The following is a 21,751-nucleotide window of genomic DNA, read 5'->3' on the forward strand; positions in this document are numbered from 1 at the left end:
CCAGGACCCACACACTCGTCATCAGGCTCCACTTTGCTAGAAAAGTCATTCTGGCTGCTTGTGAAAGGTAGACACTGGGAAGAGAAGCTGGAGGTTTGGAGAGGAGCAAGGAGGTGTAGGAAATAAATCCTACAGGCCACCCAAGTCTTTTGTGGGCTGCCTTCACCAGCCCTCTTTCCTTTTAACAAGCCTCTCCCTGTCAGCCTCTCTCCTCCATCCTGGGTTCCTTCTAGCAGGCCCTCCCACTCTCACCAGCTCCCTCTGGGCACCAGCCTGGCCCTTCATGGGATTCTACCCTCCCAATCCACCAGGCATCCCCTCGTCAGAGCTGAGTTGTAAACTCAAAAATCAATTTCTTCTGGGTCTATTCTCTTTACATCAGCCTAAAACACATGCTTTTTTCCCTGGAAATTCCTCTCTTAATTTTGCTTTCTTGTTCTGTAAACATTAGGAGATGATGCTTATATGAAAACTCTGTTTTATTACATTGCAGTCTAGCAAGCATAATCGAATTAGACGATGCCTTATTTGAGCACACTTCAGCTGGATGCTTCCTCCCCGATTGCACCACTGCTCTCAGCTCGGGTTTGTCAGTCAGCTTTGAGCAGTGAGTAGAAAGAGAGTCGGCCTCAAATCTAGATTCAGATTCCAGGTCCACAACCCAGTGTGAGGTCTTGGACAGGTTGATCTCCCTGACGCTTAGATCCCTTGCCCGGAAAGGGGTGTGGGTGGTGTCCATCCTCTGCATTATAATGCATCCTTAGTGCGATTAACCCTGTGATGGGCCTGGCACCCAGGGATGCTCTCTAGTGGAATGAGTGTAAGCTTTAGGGAAACAAGGACCTTGGTCATCCTGTTCACTGCTGGAGCCCCAGTGGCTAGAACAGCGCGTCTCATCGAGTAGGTGATCAATAAGCATTTTTGAATGAATGAATGGGCAGATAGATGAATGGACAAATGTCAAAATATGCCTCTCCATTTCTCATTCCGTGTGTGTGTGTGTGTGTGTGTGTGTGTGTGTGTCTGACCCTCTTGGCTCTTAAATCCTTACTATAAACTTCAATCCTGTTCCTCTCTTCTGTATGTACCTTGCAATTTCTGACTCACTAAGTCAGTGGAATTAGGCTTGCATAATATAGGTTTTGCCAGCCACCCTCATGTAATTTCCAGCCATAGGGGAGGAAGGGTGGGAAGATGCATTTAGCCAGGTGGTCCAGAGGGGAGCAGGAAGGTATAAAAACAAAGGTGCTCATTATTGGATGTGGTCCTTAATGAACTCAGGGATGTCCCCTCTTAGCCGTGATTTGTGCTCATCCCTGCAACTGACAGCCTGGTTCCTTCCGAGCCTCTTCAGGGCATCAGTGCCCTTGGTTAGAAACAGGCCCATGTGATCAAGGCCTGTGTCCTGAATTTCCCTGTCTTCCAGCCCCCCACAGATGGGAGCTGGGTTAGGGCTGCCTTGTTCTTGCCCAGGACACAGCGGGTCCCCATGACGCGGTCCTGCTAGACTCTGAACAGTACCAGGCAGTCATCTGAGGCGCCCAGGGATGCTGAGGACTGCGAGCGTTGCAAACTCTTTGTATGTCTGCTTCCCACAGCTTGTGGGAGAGGCCCCCTCGCGACACATTAATAAAGACTAAAGGTCCTTCTAGTCCCTGTGATCTTCACCATGTCAAAGGGAAAGAGTCGTTTTTCTATCCTTCTCTCTCTGTCATTTATTAATATTACAGGGTTTTGCTCTAAAAAGAAAAAAAAACTCAGGATGCCTGGAGAAGATGGGTATTCTGAGCGCTTGAACTTTAATATTGCTTTGTCATTTTATTGGTTGCTTATGTGTGCAGCAATCATCAGAAATCCAATTTCCCTGAGTATAGAGGGTAGAGGTGGCCCTTTCCTCGAAGTACCCCTTGGCGAAAACCAAAGGGTACTTTTGACTCGGAGGTCCCCAAGTAGTCTTGGTTCACAAAAAAGCAGAACTGCCTAAGTGATCACGCTCAAAGGAGAAAAACAGCTACCGGTCAAATCCGTGTTTTCTCAGCACGTCCTCCATGCCAGGCACTGGACCAGGCACCCACCCATAGACCGACTTGGGCAAGGTCTGTCTCCTCTCAAAGGACTGGGGCTCCTAATGAGAACTTGTCTTAAACCATGGAGGAGGATGGGATCCTGAGGTACCTCACTGAGTTCTGTCTCTCTCTTTTTTTTTTTTTTAACTCTTATTATTCTAGAAACATATCGTGAGTGCTCAGGTTTCATTCAACAACTATTATTTGAATCCCTGTGTGGTGCAGGGCCCCGGTGATACAGAGATAACTACGCCAAGGTCCAGTAAAAGAGATGAGTAAAGAGAAGTGCATAACCAGGTGTCCCATGGAGAGCTAAAAAGGACTCATCTGAGTTCAAATCCTGGCTCCTCAACCATGACACAGAAAAAAATAACATCTACGTTGGCGAGTTGTAGGGCAAACTAAATGAAAGAGTGTTTGTAAGGGGCATGCACAGTACCCAGGAGACAGAAAGTGTGGAGTCAGTTTACTCCGTGTTAGGTGTTACTGTGAGGTGATCACACCCAGGTATAGGTGAGCCCAGGCTAAAGGAGAACCTACCAATAGTGCTTAGGAGGGAAGTCTTCCTGGAGGAGGAGGCACCTGAGCTGAGCCTTAAAGGACACACACAGCTGAGTCAGGCAGAGACAAGGAGACAGACCTTACAGGCAGAGGGAATTTAAAGGCAGAAGCCTGAGTTAGCCTGGCGAGTTTGGGGACATGTGTGTAATTCATGTCATGATTCCAATGTGTGGGTGGGTGGCAGATAAGAGAAGAGAAGGGAGCAGGGGTCAGGTCAGAAAATGGGATGAAGGAGTGAATGAACCGGCAGATCACTGACCGCTCTGCACCTCAGTTTCCCCATCTGTGAAGTGAGGATGTGATCGCTGTAACCACTTCACAAGATGGCTTAGAACAGCAATGAGTCAGCCAGGCGCAGTGGCTCACACCTGTAATCTCAGCACTTTGGGAGGACGAGGCAGGCGGATCACCTGAGGTCAGGAGTTCAAGACCAGCCTGGCCAACATGGCAAAACCCCATCTCTACTAAAAATACCAAAAAAATTGGCCAGGTTTGGTGGTGCATACCTGTAATCCCAGCTACTAGGGAGCCTGAGACAGAAGAATTGCTTGATCCCGGTGGTGGAGATTGCAGTGAGCCAAGATCATGCCACTGCACTCCATCCTGGGCGACAGAGCAAGACTCCACCTCAAAAAAAAAAAAAAAAGAATAGCAACGAGTCCATGGGAAGCAGAACTGTTATCGACACACCAGACTCACAAAGCTGCCTTCAAGGGAATATTGCTAGCCCCATTTTCCAGGTGAAGAAACTGAGGCTCAGAAAAGCATTAAGAGGCTTGGCCAAGGTCCCATGGGAGTGAGGATGGAGACATTGTTCAAATCCAGTCAGCCTGCTTCCCAGGCCCATGAGGCCACCTTGCCTCCAATTCCAGAGGTTTCATCCTGTGACACGTTCTGGACGAGGTCCCCTCACAGCTAGGGGACTGTCAGTCTCGGTTTCCCTTTCATTTGAGGACATGCAGTGGAGCCAATTACGAAAACTACTCTGCCTTCCGCCTCAGATGCTGTGGCCCTTCACCAAGGAGGCCTCCGACAAAACAGATTTGGGATGACAGGATCGCTTGATAAGGTCGATGCTCTTAGGAGCAGAGCAGGGTTTTGTTTTCAGTTGCACACCGTAGGCCCCACGCGGGCCCCTTACACTCAGGTCCACACCGAACCCTAACATCCCAGTCCCATAAGCGTGAGGGAAGTTGGATGATTTGTCCTATATCACTCAACTCAGAAATGGCCATGATGGGAGGGCAAGTCCACACTTCTCCCACTTCACCGTGTAATCTCCGACTAAGGAGGAAATAAATATGATTCCATCGAACATGTGATCTCAGGAGCCTGCATGTAAATGTCGCTCCCCAGCCTGCTCAGAAGAGCTGTAGAGAGTTATACCCCGTCGGGTACTGCCTCTGACATGGCAGCCTCAGTTCCCCATTCCACTTCCGGACTCTTCCAGAGACCGATAGGAGACCGAATCCAAGCCTGCTCTCAAACAGTGTGCCTGGGATGGTCCGAGCACCGAGTTGATTGATTTCACAGTAATGGGGTTAGCACCAAGGAACCTGCTTCCCGGCGAAGGCCTGCACTCAGAAAGTGTGTGCCAGCACTGACACACACTTCATCACACACACAGTTCATCAGCATCACAGCCAGAAGTCACTGAATGCCCACAGTACACCCAGCCCTGTGCTGGGTACTGCCTCTATATCTCATTTAATCCTGTAACAATCATCTCCATTTTTCAGCTGAGGAAACTGAGGCCAGAGGAGAGTAAGTCACTCATCCCAAGTCACATAGCTCGTAAGAAACTGGAAAGAAGTCATGATTTTAAAAACTTTCGGAGAGTAGGTTGTGAGTGAGGACTGGGATGAGGGAAGGGTCTGGGCTGTTATGGGGCAACCTTGCTTCCATGTTTATCTAACAACCCACACCTCCCAGCCCTGGGCTTATTCACCGGGGGCACTTTGTGGGTGAGAACTGGGTGAGCCTGACAAGCACACACGCTGCCCCCCGCCCTCACCTGGGCAGGCTGGTGGAAGGAAGGCCACCACACTGAAAGTAGCAGCATCTTTGTGTTGGGGGGAGCTCAGCGCTGTGCGCTCAATTCCTCTTGAATCATATTGGCAAGAATTCCAGGAGCAGCGTGGAGTTGCCTTGTGATTTTCCAAGACAGAAAGTGAGAATGGGCTGGAATAAAACCAGCAATCGAAAGCAGCATCGGAAGGAAAACAATGCTGAAATGTGACATATGCCTGTACGCGCCTGGTACCGGAGGGCTGCAGCCGGGTGAGCAGCCCACAAAAGCCGCGGTCAGGGGCCCGGCTCCACCGGCAACTGCCCCCCGGCAAGGGTAGGGGGATTTCCTGTTCGATTTGGAAGGGAATTCGGCAAATATTTGCTGAGCAGCCCCTCGATGGTGCCAAGTCCTGTCATGAGCACTGGGGACGGGAGATGACTCAGGCATCCCTGCCCTGCAAGAGCTCACAGCTTAGTGAGGGACAATGACACATAAACACAGAACCACATACAAGAAGGTGGGACAGGTCTGTGCCGGGGAATGAGAGCTGACCTGGGAGACCCGGGCTTGTGTGGGTACCAGGAGCAGAGTCGTGGGGGGATTGTCCCCATCTGCTCCCCAGAGGAGGCTGGGCAGTCAGTGCAAGCTGGGAGGTACCGGCCACTGGGCTACTGTCCTCCCTGCAGCTCTGGTGGCAGGAAGCCAAGGCGAATGAGTCAGGCTCTTCTAGGGGACTGCTTACTCAGGCAGCCAGAGGCAAGAGGAGCTGTGAGGGCCTCCTCTTGGGGGTGGCAGGCTGGGGGAGGGGCCGCGCAGATATTCAAGGTGTTCCATCTGGCTGCTAAATTCCAGCAGTTGGCACAGGCTGGCATTTGAACGCAGGTCTTTCTGATCTCCCAAGCAAAGCCTATCTCAGTACATCAGCATTTCACCTGTGTGCCTGTGTCCCCGCACCATCCCACCCTTGCCATCCCCTCCCTCCCCCAGCCCCAGAATCACCCCAGGTCCTGCTTCTTTGGCCCCACTCCTTCCTGGGGGGCCAGGTAATCTGCTGCCCCTCAGCCCGGTTCACAGGAGGGAACCTGGGTTTTGAAACCAGGAAGACTCCAAAACTGGATTCGTGAACTTGGGCAAGGTAATTTGCCTCTCTGAGCCTCAGTTTCCCCACATGAAATAAGTCATGTGAAACAACACAGTGTTCACTGTGGACCAGCTTTGACCTGGTTAATGCCTTCCTTTCTCTCCTTTCCCCACCCTGAGAAATAGCATCAGGGTCGCCATGGGGGACAGCCCTCTCCCCATTCCCTGACTCCACGTGGCCCTACCCCAGCCTCTTTTATGACTTGGCAGGATCGGAGCCTGTGCTATGGGAAGACAGGTTGCTACCCAGGCCCTCACCCACAAGAGGACGGAGCCCCCACCCTCCCGCTTTCCCTTAATAATGCCATAGAAATCTCTCAGCAGGCCTGTGCCTACACCTAGCGGGAAGCAGTTGGTATTTTCAGCCCACACCGTCTTAGACTTCTAAGGGCCGTCGGTTTCCTACCCACTGTGTAATGTGGTATTTCCTCTTCTGACTCCAATGCTTCTCTTGCCAAGCCACATGCTGGAGTGAAAGGGCATACATACACTTCGGAGAACCACCGTCTGGCACTCCCTCAGCTCCTATAACCTGCACACCCCTTCCCTCCCTCCCGGCATCATTGCTGTCCCCACCCCAATACCAGGCTCCATCTTATCTTCAGTCTCTGCAGGGAGCCAGTCCTGACCACCCAACCTAAGGGGTCCCTGCCCCCCACGCTCTTGCCCTGTCCCCACACCCTGCCTATTCCCCCTAGAGCACTATTGCCATCTGTGATTACATTATGGTGTGTTACTTTGTTCACTGTCATCATGCCCATAGATTGAAATCTCCCTGAGGGCAGGAGCATTCCTGTTTTGGTTCCTGCAGGGTACCCGGCACCTGGGCAAGGGCTGGATACACATGCGTTGAATAAAGGAAGGAAGGAATTAAGAAAGAGATGGATGAGGAAGACAGGCTTAAATCCCACCCCAACACTTAGAAGCCCTGAGATTGTAAATTACCTGGCTTCTGAGCTGTATTAGCCTCATCTAGAAAATGGGAATAGTAATATCTGCTGGAAAGTTATTTGTAAGGCCTTCTCATGTGTGAAAAGCCCAGCATGCAGTGCATGCTTCTCTCTGCTCCTCTTCCCTCTCCCAGGCCCCATGGCCTCTCTAATGCCTGTCACTCCCTGCCCTTGTTGGTGAGAGGAGAACTTTCCCTTAATACTAAGGTAGAATCTGCCTTGATCTTGGGTTCTTGTCTTGGTCTGAAGTTCACAGCTCCAGGCAATCTTCCTTCAAATAAAGACTAGCATAATTTCCCTCTATACCTGCCCACACTCAAGTTCATGGGCCTTTTTTTTTTTTTCCACTCCTGTGGCTTTGTGAGGTCTTTGTTCAGATTTGTTTCCCAGACTGGTTTATTAACGATGCCCACAGACAATGTCAGCAGCCCTGATGCAAACCAGTACCTGCTGTAATACTTGGTATTACACTTGTTATGACAACCTTAGAGGAACATACTGGACAAACCCCCAGAAGTGAAAAGTCTCTAGGCTTATCCCCCAAGACACAAAGCCTGTGCCCACTTCACAGTCTCAGTGAGCTTCTCTAGAGCCTCAGACATTCTGAAGAGCTTGGGAGTGAATGGAGACTTGAGTTTTTCTTTGCCCCAGCACCATAACCACACTGGGATTTTACAACCTGCCTGGCTCCCTGGGGCTCCAGAGCTCTCTGTGCCTACTCAATATTCTGGAACTGCAAGCCTCCACTCCCTAAGCCACAGCAAAAGAAATACACAGACCTCATGACGCTTTTGCTCATTACAACTACTGTCCATTTGCAGGCCAATCTTATTGTGTCCAGAAAAAAAAAAGTTCTAAGATTTATAAAAATGAAAACTCTGTACAGGTTTTTAAAAATTATAGGCACAGAGTGTAAATCCAGTGTCCAGCCCTATCCAGCATAGGAATCAAAATTTCTTAAGATGAACTCCTCAATCGAGAGAAGACTTATCCAACAAAAGCAATTCCAGCCCCAGTGTCCTCCAGCCGGGCTCCTGGAGCCACGTGCACACCTCTTCTTCACCCAGGCAGAGTCCTCCCAAGTCCAGGCCAGGCCCCTCTATCTGACATGGGAGTAGCATGAGCTTTCCAGGGCTGGGACTGTTTTCCTTTGAGGCCAGATTCTATTAAGTCTGACCACAAATTATAATCTCCTCTGGTTTCTATCCATTGTGGAACTGAAGACTTGTCTCACTCCTTGGATGCCTGAGTTCTCTTTGTTCAGTTACCCTTCCATGCCCAGAGCCACTGGATGTCTCCAGAAGAAGGCAAAAAGTCAATGTTAATCCTTAACGATTAAGCTGCAGACATCTCACACATATACACAACTATCCCAGTACGATCCTAGCAAGCATCAGAAGCCACATGGAGGTGACCCACCCACTACCTGAGAGAGCTGTCTGCATTTACTCCACAAATCACTGTCGAGCACTTCTGTGTGCCAGATGCTCTTCCGGGCACTGGGATCCAATCACGGACAGAGCAAACAAAAGTCCTGGCCCTCATGAAGGGCCCTCATTCTACTGGAGATAGGCAGACAACCGATCAATAAATAAAGCAAAATATAGGTCAGCTGGAGCTGAGTGCTGCAGAGAAGAATTAAACAGGAAGGGGGCCAGGGAGCGTTGGCCAGGAACGCCACCATTTTAAACGGGGAAGCCTAGGAGGCCTCGCTGGGAAAAATCCAAAGGAAGTGAAGGAAAGAGCCATGCTCACGTCTGGGGCAAAGTCTCAAGGCAAGAGTAACAGGAACACTCCGGGTGCATTTGAGGAGGTGCAAGGAGGCCAAAGTCCCTGGAGCAGGTGAGGTCAGGGAGGCAGCAGGGGCCAGACTGAGAAGACTGTGGCTTTTGCTTTGAGCGTCATGGGAGCTGTTGGAGGACTTTGAGTGGAGGAGAGTCATTTTGTGGCTGGTGGGTAGAGAACACACTGTAGGGGCTGGGGTGAAAGCAGGGAGACCAGTTAGGAGCCCGTTACAGCCATCCAGGTGTAAGAAGGTGTGGCTTGAATTAGGGGTGGTGAAGGTGGTGATGAGAAGTGGTTGGATTCGGGCTGTGTGTTGAAGGTGAAGCCAACAGGATTTGTTTATTGATTGGATATGGGTCATTAAAAAAAGACAGGAGTCCAAAATGAGCCTGTGTTTGTAGGCCAGCTTAGAATCCTCTACTAACTTGCCAATTCACAGTCTTTCCCTTCCCCAAATCATTCATTAGGACCATAACTGCAAGGACCCAATATGACTTCTTGGAAACATGCATTTCCTCACTTAAATCAGTTTCTAGAAGTCATAAGGTGAGTCTGTTTATTAGATTGCTCCATCCTATACTATCTGAATGTCTTCAGTAGCCCTTGGTTATGAACCTGAAGTTACTTGAAAGTCTTAAGTGGGCCAGGTGCGGTGGCTCACGCCTGTAATTCCAACACTCTGGGAGACCAAGGAGGGCAGATCACCTGAGGTCAGGAGTTCAAGACCAACCTGGCCAACATGGTGAAACCCCATCTCTACTAAAAATACAAAAATTAACTGGGAGTGGTGGCACACACCTGTAATCCCAACTACTCCGGAGGCTGAGGCAGGAGAATCACTTGAACCCAGGTGGTGGAGGTTGCAGTGAGCCAACATCTCACCAGTACACTCCAGCCTGAGCAACAAGAGTGAAACACTGTCAGAAAAGAAAGGAAGGAAGGAAGGAAGGAAGAAAGAGAGAGGGAAAAAGAAAGAAAGAAAGAAAGAAAGAAAGAAAGAAAGAAAGAAAGAAAGAAAGAAAGAAAGAAAGAAAGAAAGAAAGAAAGAAAGAAAGAAAGAAAGAAAGAAAGAAAGAAAGAAAGAAAGAAAGAAAGAAAGAAAGAAAGAAAGAAAGAAAGAAAGAAAGAAAGAAAGAAAGGAGGGAGGGAGGGAGGGAGGGAGGGAGGGAGGGAGGGAGGGAAGGAAGGAAGGAAGGAAGGAAGGAAGGAAGGAAGGAAGGAAGGAAGGAAGGAAGGAAGGAAGGAAAGGGAAAGGAAAGAAAGGGAAGAAAAGAAAGAAAGTCTTAAGTGAACTGCACCCATTGGTAGTCTTATGTATTCATTCAGCAAACATTTACTAAATACCTAATGTGTGCCAGCTGCCGCAGTCTTAGCTATGCGCTGAATCTATAAAGGGCAATAAAACATAATTGGTCCCTATTCTGCATAACCCCGTGGCCATGGAAGATACACAAACATATAAACTAACAAATTGGCATACAGAGGGGTAAGTACTAAAATAGAACTATGAAGAAATTAAGGTGGGCACATCAACAAGCTAGCTAATTGCTAGAGGAGTAAAGGCTTCACCCAAGGAGGTGAGGCTTGATCCAGGTTTTAATTGTTTAACCAAGATCTCAGGTAGAAAAGTTGATATTCTCCTTATAGAAACTATTTTGCCATAAGCCCGGTAGGCTACATTTGTGTAACCCTAACAAATTATAGAGCTCCAAGTGGCTCAGTTCTGCAAAGAGTCACATATGAAGAAGTCAAATAATAATTATAAAGGAATTCCAATCCAAACCCTACTTATAAGAACACTGAAAAGGACCCAATTTCTAGCCCACAGAGACATTTCTCACTTCTAGAGCTTCCTCCACCAAATGCCGAAATTCCCCAGCCTGGCCCCAGCATTCTCTTTTCCCCCCTCCCAAATCACAGCTCCCCTTAGTCAAGACAGACTTGGGTTTCCTCCATCATCCTTTCCCTTTTTTTAATGCCTCTCTGCTCCTCTCCACACTTTTCCTGAGTCTGCAAAGCAAAGATTCAGACACTAGTTTGGCAAAAATCTAAGTTGGGATAGGAATAGCAAGAATATGTCCCATAACATTTGCCTAAAGGAACTGAGAGCTTGTTTTCGATAACTAGAAAAGAAATGTAATAATCTGAAGTTCTAGAATATCCTCATGAAACTCTTGTAGATGAAGATTGCTCTGACACCATAGAAGTCTGAATTAAATGGGAACTTTTTTTATGAGGCTGAAGTTAAAACAGCTCTTCTCAATAGCCTGTGACATCTGGCTTTTGACTTTTGAGTCTTAAGAGACGCAGCTTTTCCCGCAGTCTTTCAAAATATATGTGCCAATGAGCAGTGTCATAATGAACTTCTTATAAATATGGGCTTTAAAACTACAAAAGAGGCTGTGCACAGTGGGTCACACCTGTAATTTCAGCACTTTTGGAGGCCAAGGCAGGAGGATCGCTTGAGCCCAGGAGTTCAAGACCAGGCTGGGCAACATAGGGATACTCTGTCTCTACAAAAAAAAAAAATTAATAAATTAGCCGGGCGTGGTGACATGCACAAGTGATCCTGTGAAGTTGAGGCTGCAGTGAGCTGTGATCAAGCCACTGTACTCCAGCCCGGGTGACAGGGTGAGACCTTGTCTTGAAACACACACACACACACACACACACACACACACACACACACACAACTACAAGAAGAAAGAGAAACATGGAATAAAGTATACCCACATTCTTAGTACAAACAGATTGAAGAGGGATAAAAAACATTCCTCAAAGAGAAAGATTGACTCTCTTGAGAATATAGGGAATATAATTTATTTGAGTCAGGTGTGAATTTTGTCCACAGTGCTTGCATGTAGGAAAGCTGCGTTACTCTTTTTTTTTTGTTCTGAAATCAATTAACTCTAACTCTGAAAGTACCCCCCAAATGCACGCGCGCACACACACACACACACACACACACACTCACACACACACACACTGTACTTACTGGAGTAGCAAAAAAAAAAAAAAATCTAAAGTCTGTCATGTTTTCCAGAGGACTCCTCCTCTCTCTCTTATAATGTGGGAATCGTGGAGGTCTTACACCATCAAGAACCTCCAAGAAAGGGCTGGTAGTTCTTCAAGTCGTCTCCTGGCCATGCCCGTCTGGTCCTGAAGGTCCCACAAGCTTGGACACAGGGGACTGTCCCAGGCTGGGAACCCAGTGCCGGGGTTCCCAGAGATTTCAGAGCCGTCCCTGTCTGCAGACACCTCTGGCCTCTTCAGACTGGCTCCCTTGACCCCTCCCAACCTTGGAACTCTTCTTACTTCAGATCATCCAGCTCTGTTGTTTCTATAAGCCAAGGCTGGACACCACGGCCTCTGGCGTCCAGAGCAGCCAGGCAGGTGCGTGATGGAGGAAGAATTCCATGTGGCAACTGAAGCACGCACAGGTCCCAGCCCAGGCAGCTCCGGGTCAGCTGCAGCCAACTGAGGCACTGCAGTGCTAAGGTTGCTAGATCGTTTGATTTTTCGAAAGAAGCCAAATACTCAAAGTTGTATGTGAAACCTCCCAATTTTTCAATGTTAGCAACTCATCCGATTTTTATTTTTTTATTTTTAATTTTTATTGTTGAGACCGAGTTTCTCTCTTGTCGCCCAGGCTGGAGTGCAATGGCGCGATCTCAGCTCACCACAACCTTAGCTTCCCAGGTTCAAGCGATTCTCCTACCTCAGCTTTCCGAGTAACTGGGATTACAGGCATATGCCACCATGCCCGGCTAATATTTTTGTGTTTTTAGTAAAGATGGGATTTCTCCATGTTAGTCAGGTTGGTCTCGAACTCCCGACATCAGGTGATCCACCCGCCTCGGCCTCCCAGAGTGTTGGGATTACAGGCATGAGCCACCGCACCTGGCTCGAATTTTAAAATAACAACAACAATGTGTAGGCCAATTCTGCTTGCCAAACAAAACATCTCTGTCTTTGCCTACAGCCTAGGGGTACTCCAGCATGGGGACTGTGTTCTGATGGCAACTTTGCATCTTAGCCCTACAGTCCTAATGCTGTTAACATGGCCCTGAGAGCTCTTCTGCCTTCTTGGGAAGGGGTGTGAAAACTAACTAGAGCAGTGGAGACCCAACCTAAATTAATTGCTCACAGGGTGCCTTGCCACACGTTCCCCCCACCAAGCAACATTACTGAGCCCCTGTTATGTGCCTGGTGGCAGCTTGCTGGGAAATGGGGATGCAAAAATCTCATAGGCGTGGTCCCTTCTGCCCTTACAGTGTCATGGGCAAAAGAGTCATCCATCAAAACAGCACATTGATAACCACATAGTCCCTACTATGATAACATCCACAGAAAACAGGTATGTGGATCCATTTTACAGTGAATCGTGGGGAAATTTCATTCAGGGATTCAGAAAGAGCCTGAGACCTGAGGGTAAGCAAGACCTAAAGTGGATGAAGGGTGTTTTGGAAATAGAGGAAGAAGGGTTTGCTTGCAAAAAAACAGAAAACATGTTTGCAGGGTGAGAAGAAGGCCCGAGAGACTGCACTGCGGACAGGGAGGGCTGCAGATGTAGGCAGGGCCTGGACACTGAGCTAAAGACCTTGACCTTCATCCTAGGCTCCTGGGAAGAAAGCAGTAACCAGTGGGGAATGGCACAGGGTCTATGGGACCACACAGTTTGTATGGCCTAGAATCCAGCCCTGTATGCTACCTAGAGACAAGAGCTGAGGAGAAAAATAAATCAGGAAAGTGAACTAGAATGTTTCTAGGAAGGGAAGTTTGCAATTTTATATAGAGTGCGCAGGGAAGACTTTAGGAAGAAAGTAACATTTGAATAAATACCTGAAGGAGATGAATGAGAAAATAATATCTAAAGAACAATAAACAGCAGATATCTAGAGAAAGGTGCCTCAGGTAGAGGACACAGCCAACGCAAAGGCCCTGAGGCAGGAGTGTGCCTGCTGTGTTTTACGATGGCAAAGAGGGCCAGGCGCGGTGGGTCATGCCTAAAATCCCAGCATTCTGGGAGGCCAAGGCGGAAGGATCACTTGAAGCCAGGAGTTCAAGATCAGTTCAAGATCAGGGCAACAAAGTGAGACCCCCATCTCTACAAAAAAAATAACAATAAATAGAATGGGCTGGGTGCGGTGGGTCACGCCTGCAATCCCAGCACTTTGGGAGGCCGAGGTGGGAGGATTGCTTGAACCCAGGAGTTTGAGACCAGACTGGGCAACACAGTGAGACCTTCATCTCTATTTAAAATATATATATATATATATTAGCTGGGTGTGGTGGCGCATGCCTGTGGTCCCAGCTATACTCGGGAGGCCGAGGCAGGAGGATTTCTTGAACCTTGGGAGGTTGAGGCTATAGTGAGCCATGATCGAACCACTGCACTCCAGCCTGGGCAACAGAGCAAGACCCTGTCTCAAGAAAAAAAAGTAAAATAGAATGGCAAGGAGGCCAGTGTGGTTGGAGCGAGACCAGCCAAGCAGAAAGGAGTAGATGATGAGACTAATGAGGTATCAGGGTGAAGGGAGATCATGGGGCCTTATAGGCCACTGTGAGGATGTTAGCTTTGACTCTGAGTAAGGTGGGAGTCACTGTAGGGTTTTGAGCAGACAAGTGACCCAACCTGACCTGTATTTTGGCATCATTCTTCCAGAGGCTGAATTGAGAATTGAGTGAAGAGAGGTTGGTGGCAGGGGAAGAGAGGGCAAGTGCAGAAGCAGAAAAGCAAAGGAGGAGGCCAGTGCCATTGTCCAGGCAGGAGCTGGTGGTGGCGTGGACGAGGATAGTCATAGGAGAAGTGAGAAGTGGACAGTGGTTCTCTTGAGACACAGTCTGTATTAGTCTGTCCTCACATATACTCACACTTGGGTATCTTGGACATACCCAAGACTGAGTAGTTTATCAAGGAAAGAGGTTTAATGGACTCACAGTTCCACATGGCTGGGGAGACCTCAAAATTGCGGCGAAAGAGCAAGGGGACGTCTTACATGGCAGCAGGCAACAGAGCATGTGCAGGGGAACTGCCCATTGTAAAACCATCAGACCTCGTGAGACTTATTCACTATCATGAGAACAGCACAGGAACAACCCACCGCCATGATTCAGTTACCTCCCACTGGGTCCTTCTCACAACACGTGGGAATGATGGCAGCTACAATTCAAGAAGAGATTTGGGTGGGGACACAGCCAAACCATATCACAGTTTCAAAGTAGAGCTGTTGGCCGGGCGCGGTTGTTCATGCCTATAATCCCAGCCCTGGCTGAGGCAGGCAAATCATGAGGTCAGGAGTTTGAGACTAGTCTGGATAACATGGTGAAACTCTATATCTACTAAAAATACAAAAATTAGCTGGCCATAGTGGCGGGTGCCTGTAATCCCAGCTACTTGGGAGGCTGAAGCAGGAGAATCGCTGGAATCTGGGAGATGGAGGTTGCAGTGAGTCGAGATCATGCCGCTGTACTCCAGCCTGGGTGACAGAGCGAGACGCCATTTCAAAAAAGAAAAAAAAAAAAGTAGAGCTGTCAGGATTTGCTGGAAACAGGATGTGAATTAGCACGAAGAGTCAAGGGTGACTCTGAGCTTTCTGGTCTGAGCCACTGGAAAGATGGAGCTGCCGTGGCAGAAGATTGAGACTGGGGGAGATTGGGAGCTCAGCGGAGGACATGTCATCATTAAGACACCTGAAGTGATGATGCCGAGTTGGGAAAACCCCAAGTGAGGGCAGCATCTAAATTAGAAAGGCAAAAGGCGACTCGTTAGGGCTTTCCAGGTCATGGAAGGGAGTTCGAATATTTTTCTTGGAGACATGGGAAATCATAGAAGAGTTTTAGGTACAAACTAATTTACTTTCAGAAGACTACACTGACCATTGAGAGAAGGATGTATGGGAGGGTTGAAAGTGAGAGGCCTTTGCACGGGGAGTTAGAGATAGGAGTTAAGATGAGGATGATGGAGTTGGAGAAAAGGGACAGTGTTAAGACAAGACTCACTGATGGATGGGATATGATTGGTATTGGAGAGAGAAGAAAAAAAAGCAAAGAAGATTCCCAGGTTCCCATTTTGAGCAAAGAGGGTTATGGCAGGGCCATTTACTGAGATGGCAAAGGGAAAATCAAAATGTCAATCAGATAAAGAAATATTTGTTGGATAAGGCTACTTGAGCTGGAAGTGAATAGATGTTCACTCAGGGGCCCTGCAGATAGAAGGGTGAAGTGGAAGGTGAGAAGGTAGATAGTTCAAGGCAGAGACAACCCCGCATGTTCCCAGTGTAGACTTGCCTGGGCATTCTGAGTGAGGTTGTGCTGGAATAGGAGAACTGATGGCCAGAGGGCAAGACAAGCTAGAAATGCCGGCAGGAACCTAGCGAGACAGAGCCGTTTATTTCATGTTACCCAGAGCAATGGGTGTCTAGGACCTACCACGGTGAATTCTGGGTGATTTCACTGATAAAGAATTGGCAGTATACGATATTACTTTTTCTGTTGCTTAATTTGCAGAGCATATGCTCTTTTTAAATTTTTTATTTGCATTTCATTATGGGCTTCTCTTGGACGCTTGCCATGACTTGATGGAATCATTTTATAAAGGGCTGAATTTATACTGGGTAAAAGATTGCATCATTTCTCAGGTTGATGAAAAGGACTTGCTGGTAGTTGAGCTGGGCAACGCTGTTAACTGGCTGATGCGCACCTTCCCCAGTGCCGGAAAATACATGTTTGAGCATAAACATTTCTCCTCTGGCTCTTGCTTTATTAGACAAAGATCTGACATTTATCCAAGAATCATTTATTATTTCAACAATATTTTTAAATCCTTACTTCATGTCTGAGGAGCCTAAGCGCTGAGGAAAGAGTAGAGAGAAAGCAATGCAGTTCCTGCTCTCATGGAGCTTAGACATATACACACGTATGCACATGCGTGCACATACACACACAGACACACACACAACAACAGCTACAAACTGTGCTATGCACTGTGAAGGAAAAGCACAGGGAGTTAGGAGAGTGTGTAACCTGGTAACTAGGTAAAAGGGGAGCAAGGAAAGAGCATTCCAGCCAGAGGCAACAGGGCGTGCAAAGGTCCTGAGGTGGGACAGCAAATTGAGATAATGATGGACCACGAAGAAAGGCGGAGTAGCTACATAAGATGCTCAGAATTGACGTAATCAGACTTGCATTTTTTTTTCCTTTTGAGACGGAGTTTTTACTCTGTTGCCCAGGCTGGAGTGCAATGGTATGATCTTGGCTCACTGAAACCTCTGCCTCCTGAGTTCAAGAGATTCTTCTGCCTCAGCCTCCTGAGTAGCTGGGACTATAGGAGCCCACCACCACACCCATCTAATTTTCGTACTTTTAGTAGAGACGGGGTTTCACCATGTTGGCCAGACTGGTCTCAAACTCTTGATCTCAGGTGATTCACCTGCCTTGGCCTCCCAAAGTGCTGGGATTACAGGTGTGAGCCACCACACCTGGCCCATATTTGCATTTTAAATAACCCTTCTGGCTACGATACCAATAAAAATTTGAGGAGCAAGACTGAGGGCAGACCTGTGAGGAGGTCACTGCAGGTGTCCAGATAAGAGATGACAATGGCCTGGACCAGGATGGGGAGGAGAGAGAGAGAGAAGCGGAAGGCTTTTTTTGCGAAGTAAATGAATAGGACAGATGCAGCTCTGTAAGGGACAGCATCCATAAGCACCTAAAATCAAGATATGCCAGAATCATTGGCCTGACTGACCATTTGCAATATGGCTAATCCACTAGAAACGAAAGCCCTCCGGAGCTGTGGGCTGGCAGTGACTGTAGATTTGAATCAAGAATGTCACTGCCTACCCCTGTGATCAGACTGCCATCCCACAGGCTATGAGAAAATATTAAGTAAGGGGCCCTCATTAAGTAAGCAGGACCTAGCTCATTCATTTAGGCTTTCCTTCATTTATTATTATGTGAGAAATCTCAAAACATAAAAAATACTATGGGAGTCCAGAGGAGAGAAGCTCAATGTCTGCAGCTGGGAGCGTGGGGTTGTGGGGAGCCCGGGGGAAGAAAAGGGTTGGGGGAGAGCTGATGAGGATCCCAAGCTGAAGAAAAGAGCATAAAACTAGAAAATCTAGGAGGTGTGGTGTGACTGGAGCCCAAAGCGTCTGTTGAGGAATAAGAAAATGGCTGTTATTCCAGATACGGGTTTTACATTTTATTCATATAAAGGAGGCAATTATCTGCTCAATTTTACAGACTAAAATAGGCTTCTTGGATTTGATGGGATTTTAAAAAACAAATGTAACTGATTGCAAATCAATTTTTGTGCTGCTATAGATAAAACTTGGCTGAGGAGCTGCAGATAGGAGCAACGATAGCATTCTTATCTAATTCGGATTTCATCACCACTTGAACAGCTAGCAGACAAGGTCTTGTGTTCTGCCTCTGTACACTGCTAAATTTTAATTCCAGTGAACTTTTTTTTTTCAGTATGCCAGGAGTAATGTCACTATCTCAAACTTGAGTTAGGAAAGAGAAATATTAAAAGACGGGAGTAAGTTTCCTCGGCTAGTGTTCAACTATACCTATAAAACAGTTATTTCTCCATGAAATGGGAAAAAAAGAAATACATATATAACCACGGAAAGATATTTCCCAGACATAGGCTTGCTCTTAGATATTCCACACAAATCTTTACAAAATCAAGGCAAGCCGATATTTTCTATAGCTTTTGAGGTGGTTGAGCTTAGCACATAATTTTAATTGTTCCAGCTTATGTCTATCCCCAACTTCCTTTGCATCTGTTTCAAGCTTTGATTTCAACCTAATGTTGCTCAATCTTTAGCATAAATTAATGCAAAGGATGTGCTATCCAAAAAAAGCCTGACTCTATGCAGGTAATTTTGTATTAAAATATGCATTTGAGCTTTTAAAGTTTGGATACACATGGTTGCTTCTTATAATGTTTCTTTTCACATTTGTTTATGGAAATGGGAGTTGAATGAAGGGGAGGGTGCGAAAGTGAAAGAAGAAACCCTTTATGTGCATTTCCCATTATGAGATTCCTGTAGCTCTAGAGATACAATGTTTCCATAAAGTGATTTAGCATTCATAAATGCCAATTTACAAAGCATTATCCATTGCCGTCAAGGAAGAAAATATATTCTCCCTTTCCCTGCCCAATAAGTAAACTTTGGAAACAATTATAAGCACGTGTAATAATCATACAGAAACTTGCATTTCTACAGCAACTTTCACTGGAGAATTTCTCGGTTGCTTTGCAAACAGTAATTAATTAGACCCTCTAACATTCCTGCAAGGGAGCCAAGAGATGTGGGTATGCTTTGAACAACCCCCAACACTGACTCGCTGTCACCTCTGGGGTTGATGAACAGATGTTGCTTAAAAACTGCATAGCACACAGAATTCAACATTTTAGAACATTAATGAAGGACTTAGAATTCTGAGATGCAACAGAGAATTGGATGTGGTGCAAGCTTTGGTCTTGTTATGTGAATTTAATAGAGGGATACTGTTTTCTGTGTCATCTGTCATCATAGCATCCACTGGGACCCCACTTATCCAACGGCATGAAGTAACTCTGCCAGGTTCATCATCCCAGAGATGACCCCATTACCAAGCAATTTTGCCTTAAGGAATATAACCAACTTTAAAAAAAAAAAAAAGAAAGAAAGAAAAGAAAAAAATATATGGGTCTTATTCACCAGGTGCTGTTTTAAGCACCTAGTTGCTCATTTGATTCTCACAGCAACTCGTTTTGGGGTCAGTATTATTTTTTATTATGATTATTTCCATTTTACAGGTGAGAAAACTGAGGCACAGAAAGTTTAAGAAATTTGCCAGTCATTCAGCCATGCTACCTCTCAGTATTAGCATTACCTGGTAGTAAACTTGAACGCTTACAAATTGGCACATTTTCTCAGTTTGGTCATGCAGGTTGTCTTCACAATCTGCTAGAACACTCATGTGATTTACCAGGAGTGGTGAGTCAGAGGCAAGAAGCCAATCTGAAAAGAAGAAAAATAAGCCCCACTTGCTTCATCACCTTGGAGAGCATCTTCCAACTACTGGCCAAGACAATAGCACAGCTCTCAAAGACCTAATGAGGTTCTGCTGTAAAGGGGTGAGGCTGAGAACAGGAAGACGTCAAGCTAATGGGGATTGTTGCTTCTCCTTTCTCTTACAAAGATCATGCTTTTGTGATGACAGAATTAGGTGTAGGATTTTCAGGCCAGCTTTAGCCTGGTTCAGCTGGAGTCTGGGACCTCACAGCTCTGGTTTTCCCATTCTTGGGCTATTGGGATGTCTTGGGCCTAAAAGCAGATGAACTTTATACTTAATATTTAGTTCTCTCATTGCATATGGGTGTGTCTTTCTTATTATTTTTTCCCAGATCCCTGCCAGGAGACTATCTTCCAGGGCATTTGGGCTTTTACCCAGGGACCATTGATGTACTTTCTCAGTTTGCCCATAGCAGGGGCAGTGAAGTGCATGGTTAGAAGAGAGCTCTGAGTTTATACTGCTTGAGAATTTCTCTCAACTCTGCCACTTTCCAGATGTAACTTTGGGCAAGGTGCTTAGCTTTTTTAAGCCCCAGTTTTTTTTAATCTGTAAAATGGAACTAATAATGGTAACTGAGTCTGAAGTTGTCCTAAGGCTTAAATAAGGTAATATGGTTAGAAAACACATTTTATCACGAGAAGAAATAGGGACAGTGGTGATGCCCCTTCCTGAACAATAAGATTCATGTAACTAACATATGTTCCTTCTCTGCTTTGGCTGTCAGGAAGCTTCGGTTGCACAGAGTAGCATTAGAAACCCTTTAAGATGCTGAGGCCTGCCCATTGGTGTTTCTTTACTTCTCCTCTGGTCCTGACCTTCCCTTCTGATTGGCATATTCTTTGATCGTTTGTTTTGTGATTGTATTGTCTGTGTAATTTAAGGTCACTGCACACGATGGATAGTTAGATAGATAGATGTAGATCATTAGAATGTAAGTCCCAAATGAGCAAAGAGTTTTGTCTGTTTTGTTCATTGCTATATCCCAAAGGACTAGGATAGTGCACAGCATAGAGCTGGGGCTTAGGAAATATTTATTGGAGAGAGAAGAGAGACAGAGAAAGAGAGAGAGAAGGAAGGAAGGAAAGCAAGGGAGGAAGGGAGGAAGGAAAGAAGGAAAGGAGGAAGGGAGGAAGGGAGGGAGGAAGGAGGGAAGGAAGGAAGGAAGGAAGGAAGGAAGGAAGGAAGGAAGGAAGGAAGGAAGGAAGGAAGGAAGGAAAGAAGGAAGGAGGGATCTCTCTTGCCAATTTCTTTCTATCATCTGACCACACAACTGTTTCATGGCTCGCTTTGAAAAGATCACTAGACACCCCTTCTTACTTGTCACATCTGCCCATAACTGATGCTCAAAATAATCTCTTTACTTAAATTTACTACAGCCACTAACTCAGTAGCTTTGCATTGGTGCTGGGTTAACTGTCTGCTACCACTATCCTAATTATCCATGATTACACAAGTCTTTGCCAGGCAGACAAGCTGCAGGAGAAGTTTCGGTGATGATGCTTCTCACAGTGTAGTCTGTCTTTCCCCTATGTCTAAGGACAGATGAGGATCCAGCGAGGGAGACTGGTTAGGAAAATTCCTCATGATCAAAATAACCAATCTCGAGATCTCAGTGGTGCAGATCCTTCTCTAAAATCTAACAGGGCTTTACTGATGCAATAGAAACAACAGTAGTAAAATTAGTTGCAGCAGAAACATGCCCTTCTGACTCAGAGACCCAGTGTGTGGGTGGAGCTGTACCATGTATCTAATGGGGAAATTCCCCTGGGAAAGGCTGGATCCTTCCCTTTGACACAGCCAAAGGCTTCAGCACTGCAGGGTATTTGTGACAGATTACTAGGCAATATGAATGCACTGGGGGCGGAGTGGAAGAGACTTGGTCGAATCCCCATCCAGAGCACAGCAGCTAACACAGCTTCCAAACCCTCTCCAGCTGAATTCAACTAACATGTGTTGAGTGCTTACTATGTGCCAGGGCCAGAGAATTGTTGGGTGTGTCCAATCTCCAGGCATTTGTTTTTAAGAACTGGAAAAGATGCTCATACGTGCCCCTGTCTCCCCAACCTCCTTCCCTCGAGCTGACAGCCTTGGCCTCGAGATTTTTATACCCTCCCAAGTCAGAATCAGCTTCCCCTCCGATTTTTGGAAGGAGTCCAGTCTACCCT

The 21,751-nt window shown here is 46.7% G+C and overlaps 1 protein-coding gene and 1 long non-coding RNA gene across 3 annotated transcripts in view; both read left to right on the forward strand.

Annotated features, from left to right (window-relative positions):
• The window catches only part of CACNG2 (calcium voltage-gated channel auxiliary subunit gamma 2), a 138,608-nt gene that overhangs the window by 38,215 nt on the left and 78,642 nt on the right, over nucleotides 1-21,751 (forward strand). The window lies entirely within an intron of this gene.
• On the forward strand, nucleotides 6,560-9,535 carry LOC144331757 (uncharacterized). The gene is made up of 2 exons (XR_013399150.1): nucleotides 6,560-8,575; nucleotides 9,224-9,535. It is a non-coding gene; the product is annotated as an uncharacterized LOC144331757 (long non-coding RNA).

Source organism: Macaca mulatta, chromosome 10, assembly GCF_049350105.2.
Source record: "Macaca mulatta isolate MMU2019108-1 chromosome 10, T2T-MMU8v2.0, whole genome shotgun sequence".
NCBI lineage: Eukaryota > Metazoa > Chordata > Mammalia > Primates > Cercopithecidae > Macaca > Macaca mulatta.